General features: G+C 39.3%; 2 pseudogenes; both read left to right on the top strand.

Moving 5' to 3' along the window:
• The first annotated feature begins 3,105 nt into the window (after nucleotides 1-3,105).
• LOC143876957 (putative glucan endo-1,3-beta-glucosidase GVI pseudogene) lies at nucleotides 3,106-4,119 on the top strand (annotated as a pseudogene).
• Nucleotides 4,120-5,797: 1,678 nt separating this feature from the next.
• Nucleotides 5,798-6,164, top strand: LOC143876955 (glucan endo-1,3-beta-glucosidase pseudogene; annotated as a pseudogene).
• The last annotated feature ends 1,528 nt before the right edge of the window (nucleotides 6,165-7,692 follow it).

Here is a 7,692-nt window from a genome sequence, read left to right as displayed (position 1 = left end):
TAGCTCCACCTTGACAAAATTGGGTGTCTACAACGGCCCAGTGCACGAGGCTCCCGTCATTGCGGGGTCTGGGGAGGGCTATTGGCAGCCTTATCCCTGCTTTGCAGAGAGGCTGTTTTTATGAACTCGAACCAGTGACCAACAAGTCACAATGGAGCAACCTTAACGTTGCACCAAGGCTAGACAGAGACTATAATGGAAATTTTGCAAAAACGGTATATTGTTTTCATCTTTGTAAGGAAATGTCATGCTACACTTATCTTTTTGTGGGTGCATGACTGCGTAATATACATTTTTTTCAAAATTTCCAATGTAGTCTATGTCTAAACGTGGTTTAGGATAAGATTACATATACGATGAATCCAATACTTATTAAATTTCTAAACATGGCTTCTCTAAAATGGAAAAAAAAGAAGAAGATTTATCTACATCACTAGATCCAGAAAACTGTTTTTGCATCATCTTGCAAAATACGTAAATTTATCCAAAATAAACTAAAAGATAAGGATATCCAAAAATTGAGATGCTTTTTTATTTATAAACAGTGCATTTCCTCTCTCAATTCACTTCTGCTTCGTTACGCGCGACTGAGAAATCGAGGTCGGTCATCTTCAAAATCTTCGTATGGGGAGTATTATATTCACCCCCTTTCTTACTTGAGCCAGCCCCCTCTAGTGTAGTTATGAGTTATGACCATGGTTAGCAAAACTCCGTTTTAAACTGCGTTTTGTTTTAAAAAACATGCTTTATTGATGTGCCGTTTGATACTCCGTTTAAAACTTTTACAATGAAAATAAACTCCGTTTTGTTAGGCAAATTAACGTTTTAAACAAGTTTAAAATGCGTTTTAAACACGTTTTTTAGCCAACTTTTCAATTTTAACCCCAACATATTTTGTTAATGACAAAATTTTAAGCTCATTTTCTTGTGTTTCCGTTTTTTTAATTGTTTTTTCTACCAATACTGTATTAAACTCTAATTTTACAGTCACATTTTTTTGTCGAATCACGTTTTGCTAACTATGGTTATGACTACTTTTACATTATACAAGCGGATGGCCCAAGGAAGAAAAAGGAGCGAATGAAGCAGATATTTCATTTCCCTTTTCAAACATCATTTATCTATAGGGAAGTGATATATTTGCTTACTAGTAAAAAACCCCGTGTGATGCACGGGGCGACAAAGAAAAACAAAGAAAAAGCAAGAAAGATTATTGAATAATCTCATATCGCCAATTCTCTCTTTTCAGTGAAGAATCATCCTAATTCTCATTAAAAAAACAATATTTAGTATGGTGATTATTAATATTACCCCTGCAGATTTGAAATATTTGCCCCTTTTCTTAAGCGCCCCCCCCCCCCCCCCTCAAGTGTATTTATGATTGCTGTTTTTTATACTAAAAGGGGGTGTGCCGGGGGAAGGCTATTGGCAAATATATCATTTCACTTATCTATATTTTTTATAAATTTGATAGGGAAGGATATCCACACCCCTTGCTTCAGTGATGGCACTCCAGTCTTTTCTTTATATTACTCCTTTAGGCTCTGGTTGGTTTGTTTTCCAAGCCATTTTGCTTCACAATCTCCTCAATGGCTGTTATATTTCCCAGATGCATGAAATTTTTTTCCGATGGTACTTCTTTTCCTGAGAAATTTTTTCTTTCCACAATTTAGAGGGGAAATGATATGATAGGGAGATGATATTTTCACCCCCTGCAGTAAGCATGCCCCCCCCCCCCCCCCCTTATAACCTGATTTGACGTGATCATAGTAGGCAACTTTAGCACTTTTGACGTCAAATCACGTTGTAAGAGGGGTGCATGCATACTGCATGGGGTGAAAATATCATCGCCCGATATGATATTGTAGTTTATTTAAAGGGATGTTATAAAAAATTGAAGGTCCCTTGAAGTAAAAATTGTTAATAATGTATGGAGTGCCATCATCACAATAAGGGAGTGCAGGCATCGTTTCTTTATTTTGTATTACATGTTAACCTGCACAATGTCATGCTAATTAATATTTAAATATTTTCTTAGTTTTTTTTTAATAAAAGAACAAAACTATATGAAACAGATACTAATTGAGGGATAGCTTTGCTTCAATGGATAGATGTCTCTTCTTCTGTATTGGTCTTTTCTCATTTCTGATGCCGAAACTCAACACACTTACAGGTATTTTTTATTGATACTATCAATGGGTCTTCATTTTTATGTGATTTTTAGTATCATGCATCGATGAACTCCAACTTCTTACACTGTAGGCCATATTTGGCAGCCTTGAAAAATCTTTCCATGGAATTTGTGGTTTATCAAGTGGGCTACGAAGGGCGAAGAAGGAGAGAGTAGAGGGCAGGAATAAGGAGATCGATGGTGTGAAAATGGGGAAAACAAGAAAAAGAAAACAATTTTTTTAAATGATGGAAACTATATTAAAAATGAGGGGCAAACCCAAAGACTGAGGAGGTCAATAGGACAAAGGAAAAGGAAGATCAATTCAAAGAAAAGAGAAAGCAAAGCTTAAGGAAGAATAAAATATAAAATCTCCGTAGATTCCCGGTTCACCCCATATTTGGCCAAGGCCCAAGGAAAAGAAAAACTCTATTCAAAATACAATTTATTCTGGGTACTGATATTGGCACTATCAATGTCTCACAATTGCACTAACTCGTCTGGCCCATCTACAGCCCCTCAGAAGCTCTTAGCATCCAATTAAAAAAGAAAAGACTAGGTGAGTTTGTGTGATTATTAAAACATGGTAGTGCCATTATCAGTTTCCTTTATCTCCTCTCTCCCACCCCCTTTTTTTGCCATTTCATACACTTTCCTCATGCCATCTCAAGCCTCTACATCTCCCACTCTCCCTAGCCCTCTCTCACCACTTGAAAAGGGGTGGCCCAGTGCACAAGGCTCCTGCCATTGCGGGGTCTGGGTAGGGCTAGATGTACGCAGCCTTACCCTTGCTTTGCAGAGAGGCTGTTTCAATGACTCGAGCCCGTGACTACCAAGTCACAATGGAGCAACCTTACTGTTGCACCAAGGCTCACCCTCTGTCACCAATTGGTAAACTAATATTTCATGGGAAAAAAAGATCAGTGATGCCAAACATGGCCATAGTAACAAGTTTAGTTTTATCCATTGCAGGGGCTCAATATGTTGGTTATCTCGGTTTGAACTATGGTATGATGGGCAACAACCTTCCCTCCCCAGACAAGGTGGTGGGCCTCCTCAAAGCAAATAACATAGACAAGATCCGAATCTTTGATCCGAATCCATTTGTACTGAATGCTCTGAAAGGTTCTGAAATCCAAATAGTGATCGGAGTGTTTAACCAAGATCTCCCTCGGCTTGCGAACGATCCCGCCTTCACCGCCACCTGGGTCAACACCAATATCGTCCCATACATAGATGGGTTGGTCTTCAGATACCTATCGGTCGGAAACGAGGTCGAACTAGCACCAGAAAACTTGTTCATATACGTACTTCCGGCCATGAAGAACCTGGATGCCGCCTTGAAAGCCTTGAAATTATTTGTGAAAGTTAGCACTAGTGTGTCCTCAAATGTGCTAGGATCATCATACTTGCGGTCCAATGGGGCATTTTCGAACTCTGCGGGTCCAATCATGGGTCAGATCACGGCCTTCTTGGAGGAAAACAATTATCCTCTCCTTATCAATTTATACCCCTACTATGCCTATACCGGTGACCCGAAATATGTAAGTTTAGAATTCGCAATCTTTAATTCGAAGGACGTGGTTGTGAAAGATGGAGAGCTCGGATACTATAACATTTATGATGCTATGGTCGATACTGTTTACTCTGCGTTAGAGAAGGCAGGTGGGCCTAATGTTGGTGTTGTCGTGACGGAGAGTACGTGGCCATCGGATGGAAATGGGGATATCGCGACGAAAGTGAATGCACAAACTTACAACAACAAGTTGACTGAACATGTTTTGAAAGGAAATTGTACACCAAAGAGGCCAACAAAGCCAGAGCGGCGTATGGAAGTATATGTGTTTGCCATTTTTAATGAGAACCTCAAGACTCCAGGAATTGAGCAGAATTTTGGGTTGTATCAGCCTGATATGAGCAAGGTTTACGATGTGAATTTCAATCCTTAGAGGATTTTTTCTGTCTTTAGATTAGGATTTGAATGTAAACAAAATAACCTACGAGAAAAAAAGATAGTATTGGTAGATGTATTAATAAAATCATTTAGGCCCTGTTTGGATTCTGGAAAAGTTTGGAAAGGGATATAATTCTAAAATTTCCAACTTTTTAAACACATGAAAAGAGTTAACTTGAACTAGCCTTATTCAATTTTGACTTGGAGAGAACTTCAATTTATGATAGGGAAGTGATATATCCGCTCCTTTTTCACTTAGGACAGCCAGCTGCATTGTATCTATGACTGCAGGGGTTGATGTACTTCTCATGGGAAGGATTCAACGGACTTGATTACCACGTACACTGCAATCAAAATACATTGAAGAAAAACTCCAATCAAAATACAATTTATTTTGGCTACTGGTATTTGCACTACCACATTTTAATAATTGCACAAATGAAGTTTAATTTTCTTCTTAGAGCTTTTTAGGAACTGTAATAACCTTTGGCAGCTGTTTAAATAATAAAAGACTACACGAACTAGTGCAATTATTAAAACATGGTAGTGCCCCTCGCTCACCGGTTGATAAACTAATATTTCATGGAAAAAAATTCATGTTTGCCAAACATACACTAACAGGTATAGTTTTATCGATTGCAGGGGCTCAATTTTATGATAATGTTGCTGGTTTATACTTTGGTATGATGGGTGACAACATTCCCTCCCCAGACAAGGTGGTGGACCTTCTCAAATCAATTAACGTGAAATCTATCGGAATCTTCGAACCGAATCCGTCTGTACTTAAAGCTCTGCATGGTTCTGGAACTGCAGTAGTCCTCGGAGTGCTTAAATAGGATCTCCCTTGGCTTGCGAACGACCAATACGTCCCATACATAGGTGGTGTGAAACTACCAAGTATTCCAAAAGCTTAAGCTGTTGGAGATAGCTTTATTTAATCTTTTATACTTTAGCACTCCCCCTCATGTGTGGCCCCTCTTTTTTAGGGTTGGCCATTAAATGTGAATTTTTAATATCAGAGAGTTTTGAACCTAGGACCTTTGCTCGGATACCATGTGAAACTACCAATTGCTCCAAAAGCTTAAGCCGCACGTTGGAAATGGCATTATTTAATCTTTGAAAACACTTTGAAAATGGAATCAGGAGTGACAAGACTGTTGAATTGACCTTTTCAAGATGTATTTATTGCATTATGGGGATTCGAGCTACCTTTGTCTTTTAGCGGACTGTGGACGGGGCTCCAATGGTTGTTTGCCCTTTTTTTTTCACAAAACGGATTCCCACTTTCCTAACAGCGCCCTTAATCTTTTATACCTTAACAGGTCATGAAGATTTGTACTTCCGATATCTGTCTGTCGGAAACGAGGTTGAGGGAGCGCCGGAAAACTTGTTCATTTACGTACTTATGGCCATGAAGAACCTCGATGCCGCCTTGAAAGCTATGAAATTATAAGTCACCATTACCTATAGTGTGTCCTTAACCGTGCTAGCACCATCATCCTTGCCATCTCAAGGGGCATTCTCGGACAAGACAGCTCCGATCGTGGGCCCCCATCACGGCCTTCTTGGAGGAAAACAATTATCCTCTCCTTGTCAATTTATATCCCTACTATGCATAGTCGGCCGACCCGTAACACCTAAGTTTAGAATTTGCCCTCTTTACTTCGGAGGACATGGATGTGAAAGACGGGGAGCACGAATATTATAACCTTTATGATGCCATGGCTGATACTGTTTACTCAGCACTAGAGAAGGCGGGCGGGCCTAACGTCAATGTCGTTGTATCGGAGAGTGGTTGGCCGACGGATGGAAATGGGGATATCGCGACGAAATAGAATGCAGGAACTTACAATAACAAGTTGATTGAACATTGTTTTGGAAGGAAAGGGTACACCAAAGAGGCCAAATAGGCCAGAGAGGATTATGGAAGCATATGTGTATGCCATTTTTAATGAGAACCTAAAGAACCCAGGAATTGAGCAGAATTTTGGGCTGTACCACCCTGATATGAGCGAGGTCTATGTTAATTTCATTCCTTGAGGCTTTTTATTTTATTTTTTGTCTTTACAATAGGATTTGAATGTTTACAAAAATAACCTACCAGAAAAAGGACGGTAGGATAGATGTATGAATAAAAATCATTTTCATAGTAAGAGTATATATTCTCTATCCGTTTACTTCATTTTTTTTTTGGGCTTCTCACAGGGGAGCTTTGAGGGAAATCTCAGTCATATAAACCTTGTCTGAGTGCGTATTTTGTTCGCTGGTACATAGTCGTTATCACTTCATCTTTATAAACCTGGAAACACTATTTTTTCTGTACAATTCCTCACTAGTTCTTCAATTGTCCATCTGCATGGGACCTTTGGAAGCTGTTAGCAACATCTCATCATACTCAAATCCGACGGCCGCGATCCATTGAGGCGGCCACTGCCCTGAGGTTGAGTCAAGCTCCTTGCAGAGACAGTATCAGAGCAATATGGATATCGTCATTCCTATTTCTAACCTGAAATAGTTGGACTGCTTGGCGCTCTCTTGTGCAATGTAGTCTTTCTTTTTTTCTCTTTCTTCAGTAATAAAAGATATCTATCATTCAATAAAAAAGAATGGGCAGTGATAAATCGACCCTTATGCTAAAAGGGTGTCCTCAACAGTTCTGAGCTTTAAACTAAACTTCCATGGATCGTCTCTTGGTGGGCAGCGGTTATTATTCTTGATCATGCTGGACGATTTGGAGTAAATATATCCAGGGAAGCAAACCAGATTTATAAGGTTTTAAATAACCTCAGAGTCAACAGAGTTTTCCAATTACATGCAGTATATGTGTCATTGGTGAGGTTATTAGAATGCTCGTGAACAGAGTGGTAGTAGCAGTTCATTCTGTCCAAATGGTCTCTCATTCTCACTGCAGTTTGTAGTCTCAATGTCTCATGTTTGTTTTAGACTCATATTTGCTTAATCCCAAGAATTATTACTGTGACACCTCATTTGTTATCTCATGTTTAGACTTATGGTTGCTTAATCCCAAGAATTATTAGTGGTTACAGTGCCGACACTCGAGTCGGCGTCCATAGATCATAGGTTTTGATCTCCATATGTGTAGCTAGTTTCAAGTAGACTAGGGGACATTTGATTTGAAGTGAAATTTTCCAGTTGGAGATCAGATCAGCCAGGGCAGAGTATTACTATGGCAGTGAGATTTATATTCACTTTCATCATTGCTTAGACCTTCCAACCCATGACTGTTGATGAAGCGATGGCTGTGGTGGGCTGAACCTTGTGACGGTTAATGGGGCAAGATTTTGATTTTCAAGGCAGTAAAAATTTCATTAAGTTCACTACATGTAAAAAATGCCTGATAATCATCGACTACTAAACTAATAGTGGATCTGCGAGTTATCAACCAGGAATCATCCACTACTGAACTAATAGTGGATCTGCCGGTTCGAGATATCAAAATGCCTGAGAATTTGAGACTGTTTCAAATATAAATTAGTTTCTTACATGACATAGAACGGACTACACCTGACACCTAAACTACCCACTAGCCTGATTCTTCCAATTTTGG

Source organism: Tasmannia lanceolata, unplaced genomic scaffold (assembly GCF_043159265.1).
Source record: "Tasmannia lanceolata isolate RefF3 unplaced genomic scaffold, GAP_Taslan_0.1 ptg000005l, whole genome shotgun sequence".
NCBI lineage: Eukaryota > Viridiplantae > Streptophyta > Magnoliopsida > Canellales > Winteraceae > Tasmannia > Tasmannia lanceolata.
The sequence above is the reverse complement of the archived record's forward strand: the minus strand, read 5'-3'. Positions and strand labels throughout refer to the sequence as shown.